General features: G+C 32.7%; 1 protein-coding gene across 6 annotated transcripts in view; it reads left to right on the forward strand.

The window, feature by feature from the left end:
- Positions 1-10,049, forward strand: part of LRBA (LPS responsive beige-like anchor protein) — a 781,419-nt gene that overhangs the window by 264,536 nt on the left and 506,834 nt on the right. The window lies entirely within an intron of this gene.

The raw sequence follows: 10,049 nt of genomic DNA on the forward strand, positions 1-10,049 counted from the left end.
TTAATTCTTAATGTTGTGTGCTGTGGGATTGGGCATGCAAAAGTCAGCAGAAAGAGTTCTGGTTTTTACATCTAGAGCTATTACTTGCTGTACAATAATAAAGGCACTATTTTATTGGGTTACTTGTAATTAACTTCAGCACTAGGCATTCATATAAATCATTCGTAATCTGTTTTCTTTAGATTTTTATTCTTTTAAACTGGTTTAACGTACTTGGTTTCTGTTATCTTTTTTACATATGGATTGAGGTTGTAATTACTTTTTTGGAATTAGGCTGTCAGAAATCAAACATATATGTGAATTCAAGAAATGATTGAGGCAAGCTAATGAATTTTGTGTAACATTTTATAGATTTGTTACTGAAATAAATATTATGTAGTAGTATTGTTGTGAACCTTAATAGTCGTTCTCTCATGTTAAAAAGTGGCTATACATCTTAAAAGTTAAAATGGCAGCCTTAGTTAGAAAATATTTATCCTTTTTATATCTTTCAAAATTCTGAGAAAGCACAGACATGAAATTTCTTTGTACTTCTCTGTTAATTTATTGACATTTACAAAATTTTTAAACATTTGAATCTTCATATATTTTCCATAATATTATCTGATAAATGCCATCTTACAAATGACTAGTAATTTATGTTATTCTGTCCTTATTACTTTTTATGTTTATTAGTTTAAGATGGAATAAAATGCAATAAAGGCAGACTTTTGGATAAAAAAAGAAGCATTTAAAAAGGAACATGTATGTCTGGCTGAGTTTAAGTTCACAGTATATGTTATTTAAAACTAATTAATAGAAAACAAAACTTTCCCCTAAAAATTCCTTCATTTCATAAATGTTTACAGTGATCTGTAGAAGGAGTTTAGAGGCAAATATAATTTTCTCTCCCATCATACAAAATCTTGATTATTCTTATAAAATGATTGTTAGGTGTATTGAGGTGTGGGGAATGGGAAGGCATGAAGAAAGCTATTTTTACCCATGTCCTGAAAGCAGTGCTTTTAAAAATAATTCAGTTGGTAAATATTTTTTATTGTTGCTGAGTACACTAGAGGGTTTAAAAATCTTTTAAAAATAATTAGCCGTTTTATATAGTTTTAATGGAAGTCTTTCATGTTTCCTCTCCAGCAGTCTCTAATGAACACTCCCTGTAATTTCAATGCAGGCTATGAGATTCCCTAAAGACTTGACTTCAGACCTCAAAGGGCAGCAATTGCCATATGTCTGGAGAACTGGAGTTGCCAAATAGACTGACCATGTACTAATAGGACACATTTATATCGCTCCTGAATGTGAAGCCCTGATATAAGCTTAATGATGATCATCTGTTGAGAGCTTGTAGCTGGAAAGGGTTAGAGCAACTTTTGTCACCTTTATTGAAATCAAGCTTTCTGTATTGATTAGTAAAAGATCTTGGCTAAATTGATTCCAGTTTGGAAGTTACTCGAAGGATCATTATTCGCTGGGGAGTATGTTTTTCCTGAAAAAGTTTAAAAATAGATTTACAGGGACTTGTAAATGTATTAATTTTAATGTATGCTTAAACACAACAGCAAGGGGACTGTTGTTTTCTTATTATTTACAAATAACTTAAAACTATATTTATAGCACTTGCATAATTGATTGCATGGTTATCTCAATGTTTTGGATTTTTAAACTTTTGCATTCTTTACTTTGTAAATCCAGTAAATGCATTCTCAATATTCAATTCTTTGCACTTAGTACACATTCAAAAATATTTGTTAAAAAGCAATTGTAAAATCGAACCATTTGCTAATTCAACTTTAATAGATTTTTTTTCTGTGTTCTTTGTAGTTATCTGTATGTGTATTTCATTTATAAATTGAATCATAATATTTGTACAAAGTAGATGTACATTTTAATAGTTTATGACTATAGAAATCATTGAAACCAAAACTTTCCACAGGATATTCTATTTTGGGTAATGATTTGTTTTACCCTCTAAAGAGACAATGGAATAAAAACCTGTCCTTTACTATTATGCCATACTCTTTCCTGGTATGTGGTTACTCGGATTTGTGTTAGATAAGCTGTTGAGAGAGTGCTGACATAAAGCGCAAACACTGTTGAAAAGTTCTTGATCGTTTACTTTGAGCACTTAAGATTACTATATCTTGACCATGAACAAGTTTTCTCTAGTTTTGACCTTTAGTCCTGTGTATAATGTGGTTTCCAATTTTGTGTTAATACATTCCCTTCGTTATTTGAGCTCTCCTCTGTGGCCTCCTCCCTTGACTCCTACTAGTGTTTCTGTCATCTACTTAGGGAATTGGAGCTACATCCAACCAATTTGATTTACTTTACAAAAGCATACATAACTGTAACAACATCTTAAAATATTAACATTGATATTTCATTGAAGAGCACAAGCCTTTAAATTTTTGTATATTTTTACAGGGAAAATGAAATAGTTTATATGAGTTTAGGTTTTTGTTAACAAATTATTCTTCATTCCCTTGTTTAATTGAAATTAATTTTGCATCCTTACATCAATACTTACAGAAAAGAATATTTTACTGTTAAAAGCAGTAGAGATAAAATTAATTTCATTTGGTAAGATGTAGAATACTGACTTTTAAAAAAGTAATTCTTAATGGTTTATGATAAATTTTTTCACAGTTTTGATACCTGTATTTGTGAAACTTGAAGGGTTGTTTGGTTATTTAAAGCTATTTCACAATATTTTGGATAAATACCTATTGTCTAGTTAGTATACAATTTTTAATATAATTTTTTTTCAAAGAAAATGTATATTGTTTAAAAATCTAACAATAATATCATACTTAAACTGAAAAACAACAGTTCCTGGCCTCTGTTTTTCCTCTCCCCCTTGATTCTTACTTTCTGCAAGGGGCCATATTCACTAAATCTTAGTCGTTGACTCTGCCAGTTATCTTCATATTTCTAAATGATATAATAGCTGTTTCTTGATTTTTCTATTTTAGACATTATCTAGTAATGTCTTCCATGGACAAAGGAAGATGACCTTTGAGTTACTTTATATTGTTCTTTCTAAACCATACTTACCATTTGCATTATTATGACAATGTAATTAGTCACAACAAAGCTACAAAATGTAGCTCAGGATTACCTTTTCTTTCTCCTCTTCTTCCTTCTTCTCACTTGTTTTTCTCTCCTTTCATTTTTCCCTTTTGAAATTAATAATTTCCTACTTTTTTGTTTATTTAAATTTGTGTGCCCACTACAAATTTATTTCTAAATTGTCCACTAAAATCATAAAATTTCTGCCAGTGTGATCAAACACACCTGTTATCTATTGATTCAATTGTTTTTCTTAGAGATGTAGTACCTGTACTTCTCTATTTTTATGTTCCAATCTGAATTGGTTACTCTTTAGGTCTGTAGAAAGTTGTTATCTGGAGGTTTCTTTTCGCAACCTAGAATTTTCCTATTCTCTCTTATGCTGCAGTCTCTATCTTCTGTGTCTCACAGTGACTTTTAAATTTGAAAAGTGGGAATGTAGTAGAGGATAAAACAAAGGGAAAGGCAGGAAAGAATTTGGTGGGTAATTAGTATGCCATCAGAAAATTAAAGCAGGATAGGTATGGAGGATGATAATGGGGTGTCTGTATTAATTTTGATGAGGCACTTCCTTTGTAGTTTCTTGAGAAAGAATGCATGAGGGGTAGAATTTTTTAGACCCTGCTTGTGTGAAACTTTTTTTTTCTTATTTTAACCTTTATACTTGATTGATAGCGTGTTTGGATATTAGTATGAGAGACTGAAAATTATAATCTCCAAATTTTTTTCCCTGGTAGCTTTTAGTATTTTTATTACCTTAAAAATTATTGTTGTTACTACATTATGCCTTGATGTGGGTGGATCTTTTAAATTCATTATCTTTGGCATTTTATGTAAACTTTTTTAGTCTGAAAAAAGTATATACTTGTGTTCAGAGAAATTTTCTTGAATTATTTCTGTGGGAGTTTCTTGCTGCCTGTTTTTTCTAATTTTGTTTCCAGAACTTCTGTTAGTTTGATGTTGAACTATCTGGATTAAATTTTCTGATTTTCATATCCATTCCCATCTGTTTTTCCTTCATTTTATCTTTTATTTTACTTTCTGAGAGGCTTCCTCAACATCTTCCAATAATTTCAGAATTTTTATTTGATATACTTTTAATTTCTAAAAGCATTTTCTAGTTTGCTGGCTTTTTTGTTGGGGGAGACAAGAGCTTTGATGGTATAAAATTAACCTTTTTATAATGGTTATAACCATTACATATCCAAAGATAGCCAAATTATAATGTGTCAGCTTGACTGAACCATGGGTCTCTAGATATTTGTTCAAATATTTTTCTGGATTTTTTTTGTGGGCGGGTTTCTGGATGAGATTAACATTTAAATGGTAGGCCATGCAGAGCAGATTGCCCTACCTATTGTGGGTATGCCTAATCCAATCAGTTAAAGTCCTGACTAGAACAAAAAGTATTACTATCTCCCATGTAAGAGAGATTTCACATGCTTGACTGCTTTGGAACTAGAACCTCAGCTTTTTCCTGCTTTTGGGCTTGAACTGAAACACTGGCTCTTTTTGGGTTTTGAGCCTCTTGGCCTCAGACTAGAAATACACCATTAGTTTTCCTGATTCTTAGATTTTTTGACTTGGGGTATAACTATACCATTGGCTTTCCTGGGTCTCCAGCTTACAAACTCAACCCTATAGATCTTGGAACGTGTTACTGTCCATAATTGTGTGACCCGTTTCTTTAAATTACTAAGATTTATATCTCCATACTATTTGTTCTGTTTCTTTGGAGAATTCTAATACAGGGGCAAGAGATACCAGTGAATAAGACAAAATCTCTGCCCTGGTTGTTTTACATGAAGATTTTTATCTTTCTAATTATATTAATTGTATTTTTCTTTATTCTTACTCTCCACAGCCCTTAACAATATTGGCTCTTTTCTGTGAGTCTTTTCTTTCATTTCTTTGATGTCTGTCATTCAAATGAGTCTTTTCCTGTAATGACCAGTAATCCTTTGCTATCTGCTCACGTTTAAGTGTAATGCACAAAAAACCCACACAGCTGTGTGCAAGTTGTCGACTGGTGATGAATGAGCTGCCTTTGCCATTGATAGACTGTTAAATATTATGGATTCTCGTTTTTCTTAGAGAAAATGTCTTAATATTGCTTTGGAGTCTCATAGTTCAGTAAGCATACTTTCAAGTTATTTGTTTGTTTTTTGTTTTTTTTACAGTGAGGGTTTTTACAGTGTCCCGAAGTTCACTTCTCTGAAAAGTAAACTTGTATTTGTTTTACCATGGTGGGAATGACATACAGTATAGGGAGAGGATCTGGAATTCTTTGTTTTATATATTACTTTTCATTCATTTAAACTATTTTTATCCCTATTTCTCAACCATCTTCATATGTACTCTGTGACTTCAGTTCTTGGGCTTTCTAGAATTATGTTACAAGCATTGATTTGCTTCCTCAAGTTGATTTTACCTAGGTTGTAGAGAAATTTTTTACCCTTTCTCCTTGCTGTTGTCTCTATTTTTTATCTTTGTACTATTTTTTCTTTATTATATTTGTTCTTTTACTGTGTTTAACCTAATGTCACTCATTAATACCTTTTTCCTTTTTTTAGAGTAAAAATTTAGTGATGAGCTTACCAGAATAAAAAGTTAGTACTACATTTTGTTTTTGATGTTTATTTTTGAGAATGAGAGAGTTTGCGTCCATGTGCATGTGCAAGCTGGGGAGGGACAGAGAGAGAGCAGGGGGTGGGTTGGGTTGGGGGACAGAGGATCTGAAGTGGGCTTCACACGGACAACAGAGAGCCCTATGTGGGTACCAAACTCACAAACTGTGAGATTATGACCTGAGCTGAAGTTGGCCGTCTAACTGACTGAGCCACCCAGGTGCCCCAAGTTGATACTACATTTAATGTCAACATTGATGGCTTGATCTCCCCTCAAAAAGAAAAAGTGGCACCTTGTAGTATGTGTAGTCTATCTTGACAATCTGTGGCCTGACTTTATTTACTTTAGAATATGGTACTATTTGGGAATTACTTTTAAAATCTAGGTAAATTTACGTAGTACATTCAAATGCTAAAATATGTTGTGTGTGGGGGGGTGGGCGGTTATTGAATTTATAGAAAGCTGTCAAGTTCACTTTAAAGAAGTTACAATTGTATTAAAATAATATAAATTAATATGTAGCATGTTAATTGTTGCCCCTTCTCTCTATATTTGTTTGTTGATGTAGGAAGGAATATACTTAAATTTGGTTATTAAGTAAACTCTTTTTTATTTTTTTTAAATAAACTCCAACTTAAGAAAAGACTTTTACCATCAAAAGCATGTATTTGAAATTTGGTAGGACACTATATTTTATAGATTTCACTAATGTATATTTTCTTTGTTGTTGATGTTACATGACTTAAGAGCATTAGTTAGCTAAGAGTATATTTTAGTAAAAATTGACTAATCAACAATTATGGCCTTAGGAAGTGATAGTCAATTAAATACAGCTTAGAACAGGTATGAAATTATTGACTCACTTGTTGTGTTTTGAGTCCTTCCTCTCCAAAGTGCTGAAATGTGTTTTGAAATTACTTAGTTGCATTAGTGGTTGGATTTGAGGCTTTTAACGCGTTTTTCATCCATACCTTTGGGAAAAGAATAACCAAGACCTTTAAATGTACTAGCATTTTGCATCACTATATAATTGTAAATACTGTGATGAAATATTGAAATCATCATGAAAGATGATAACTGTTAAGCTTTTCTTTCAACTATTAAAACTCACTAAAGGTTGTATTGAGCTGTGGTTTATGATATTGTTTAGACTAACACCTTCTTTGATAATTGCCTCAGAAGTGGAAAAAATGCTTTAGGATAGCATGATTAATGAAATCTTTTCAGATTTGGCAACTTTCTTAAAGGGTTGTATACAATGTTTTATTTATTTATTTAAAAAATTTTTCATGTTTATTTTATTTTTGGGTGGGGGGCAGACAGAGAGAGGGAGACACAGAATCTGAAGCAGGCTCCAGGCTCCTAGCTGTTAGCACAGAGCCCAATGAGGGGTTGGAACCCACGAACCACTGGATAATGACCTGAACCGAAGTTGGATGCTTGACCCACTGAGCTGCCTAGGTGCCCCGATAGTGTTTTAGTATGGAAAAAACTTGTTGGCTTTGACTAATAGCTAGACTTATTAAAAAAAAATTTATTTTTGGGGTGCCTGGGTGGCTGAGTCAGTTAAGCGTCCGACTTCAGCTTGGGTCATGATCTCATGGTTGATGAGTTCAAGCCCCGCATTGGGATGTGTGTTGACAGCGTGGACCCTAGAGCCTGCTTCAGATTCTGTGTCTCCCTGTCTCTCTGCCCCTCTCCTGCTTACACTCTGTCTTTGTCTGTCTCTCTCAAAAATAAATAAATGGTAAAAAAATTTTTTTCAAATTATTTTCTATTCTTATCAGCTTCAGATTATTATCATCTGGGTTATTAATTAATTGGTGTATAGGTGACACAGTATTATATTAGTTTCAGGTGTACAGCATAGTGATTTAACTACTCTATACTTTATACTATGCTGACCACAAGTGTAGCTACCATCTCTCACCCTACAGTGCTATTACAATACGACTGAGTTATTAATTCTTATCAGTATGTATTGATGTACCTGGTATGTGATATTTTATTAAATGTTAATAATTTACAGTTATGAATGAATTATACCCAAAAGTGTAAATAAGATTTGTATTTTCACTTCTTGTATTGTCTAGTTATTTTTTAACTAGTGAAAAAATTTTACTCCAGGTGATTGGGTAACAGCTATTGTAAGTTAACAGATTGGGTTTATAGATGATGTTTGGGAAAGCAAGAAATCTAATGTATTAGCAGTAATAAATCTGTGTCTCTGAGTTTCTGTAAAAATTGGATTCTTCTGCTTTTATATGTACCTTTATGTCTAATTTGTTTTAACTTAAAAGAAATATTTTATGTGGCACACCAATTTAAATTCATGTCATAAAAATCTTTAGATGTTGAATTTTCTGTAGTTGTACCAACTTGAACTAGTTTTCTAATGACCTGAATCATGCTGTTAAAAATGTTTGTGAAATATAAATGGCATATTCCTGATTTTACCTTATAATTAAGATTAGTTTGTATACATTAATGAAAATAGAATCAAATTGATATTTATCTGTCTACTTACAATTTAAGTCTCTCTAGTGTTACCTATTTCATCCATGTGGAGTTGTGAGTTTTGTATGAGCTATATGATAGAAATGTCCACCTGTTGTAGTTTTAGATCAGGCAAAATGGATTTGAGAAAAAAATACTAGTAAATACTTTTTAAAATAAAATGTTTTAAATACATACAACGTATTCTCTTGCTTTTCTCCCCTCCTCCTTTTTTTTTTCTAGCAAGAAAAGTAATTTCTTTTATTCTCTTTTTAATAAGGTTAATTTTCATTTTCAGATTTTCCTTCAGGTTAAATGATCTGAATGGAAACTCAGTTTAAGGTCTTGCCTCCTCATAATCTGGTGCTATATCAAATTTCTAAGCGGCTTGCTGATAGTGCTATGTTGGGTCTAACAGCTGAGAAGTAAGCATATGGTTCTTTTCCTTGACTGTGGCATCCTCTGAGGTGTCACCATCCCTTCTGATTCCCCACTGTCTATCAGCAAGGATTCCCTACTGTCTAGATGTGTTCTTCTCATCCCCTCAAAGCCTTATTTAGTGTACATCTTTCTAGGATAATTTTCTGATTCTTCCTATGGCATGAGATACGTCAAGGCTAATTTAGGTCCATCTGGCCATTATGTCTGTCTCTATCTACTATTCCTCTACATTACTAGGTTTAGGGCAACTTTTTAGACTTGATATCTCCCTTTGCTGTGCTTCAAAAGTAAGGTGTGGGATCTTCTGCAGCAGGATAAAAAACCTTACCTGTGGTTTCTGCTTTTTTTCCATTTTCCTCTTTGTATTTCTAAGAAGAGTAGAGGATTCCACACATGCTCTTCTCTTAGGGATTTACTTCTTAATGGAATTTGATTTCATTGCTTTGTGCTGTCAGTTTTATTTTGCTGGAAGGAAAAGGGTTTTAAATTATGAGGTATTCCTATTTATGCTTGAGTTGGTTTACCTCAGTGAAGGAAATACGAGATCTTTATTGTTTCAGCTGGGTGGTAATTGTGAATTTTGAGAGAGTATAGACTGTAGGCTCATGAGTCGTTTCAAAATGTTCGTAAGTTACTGAATCCTAAAATAATAGAGCTAATTTTTTAAGGGAGTATCTAAGACCTAGAGATGTAAAGTGATCTGTCCATGGACATATCCTGTCAGTGTCAGAATCAGTGTGAGAATATAGATCTCATGGCTTCTTGTTCATGGCTCTTAACAGCACATTGCTTCATCTTCTCTCCTAGATCTAGTCAATTACTACTGCTAGATTTCTAAGTGACTTTTTATCTACTTTTCATTCTACCATATATGTTCTGTTAGTATGTCCTTACTGACACTATTCATGAAATAGAACCTTATAACAAAAATTGTGGTATACAACCATTTCAGTCCTAGGAACCACCTTGGGTTTTTCAAAACATAACAGGAAGCAATACAAAATTAGGGATAAAAAGGAGAAAGTAGAAGAGAAAGGCTGAGCACCCACCCACCCTGGCCACCCACCAAAAAAATAGGAATTTGGAGTGACACAGAATAGTCATTAGAGGTGAAAATACATGGACTTTAGAACTCTTAAATGGTATTACATTCAGAACATATGAATATATTTGGTAGTAATGGTAAGTAGCCAAATATTGTCTTTTGTTTTGAGTTTATAAAACAAAAAAAGATCACTTGAGGTATATTATGTAGGTAGAATGTAAAGGGCTTCTTTGTTTTAAGGACCATAAAGATGATATATTTCTGGTTATTTAAAAATAGATACACACGTACATACACATACACACATACATACATATCTTGGCATTTCTCGACTCTGCCAGCATTTCACATACACATACAGACATGGGCACAT

The sequence above is a fragment of the Panthera pardus genome, unplaced genomic scaffold, assembly GCF_024362965.1.
Source record: "Panthera pardus isolate Hobbes unplaced genomic scaffold, ASM2436296v1 HiC_scaffold_13, whole genome shotgun sequence".
NCBI classification, from domain to species: Eukaryota; Metazoa; Chordata; class Mammalia; order Carnivora; family Felidae; genus Panthera; species Panthera pardus.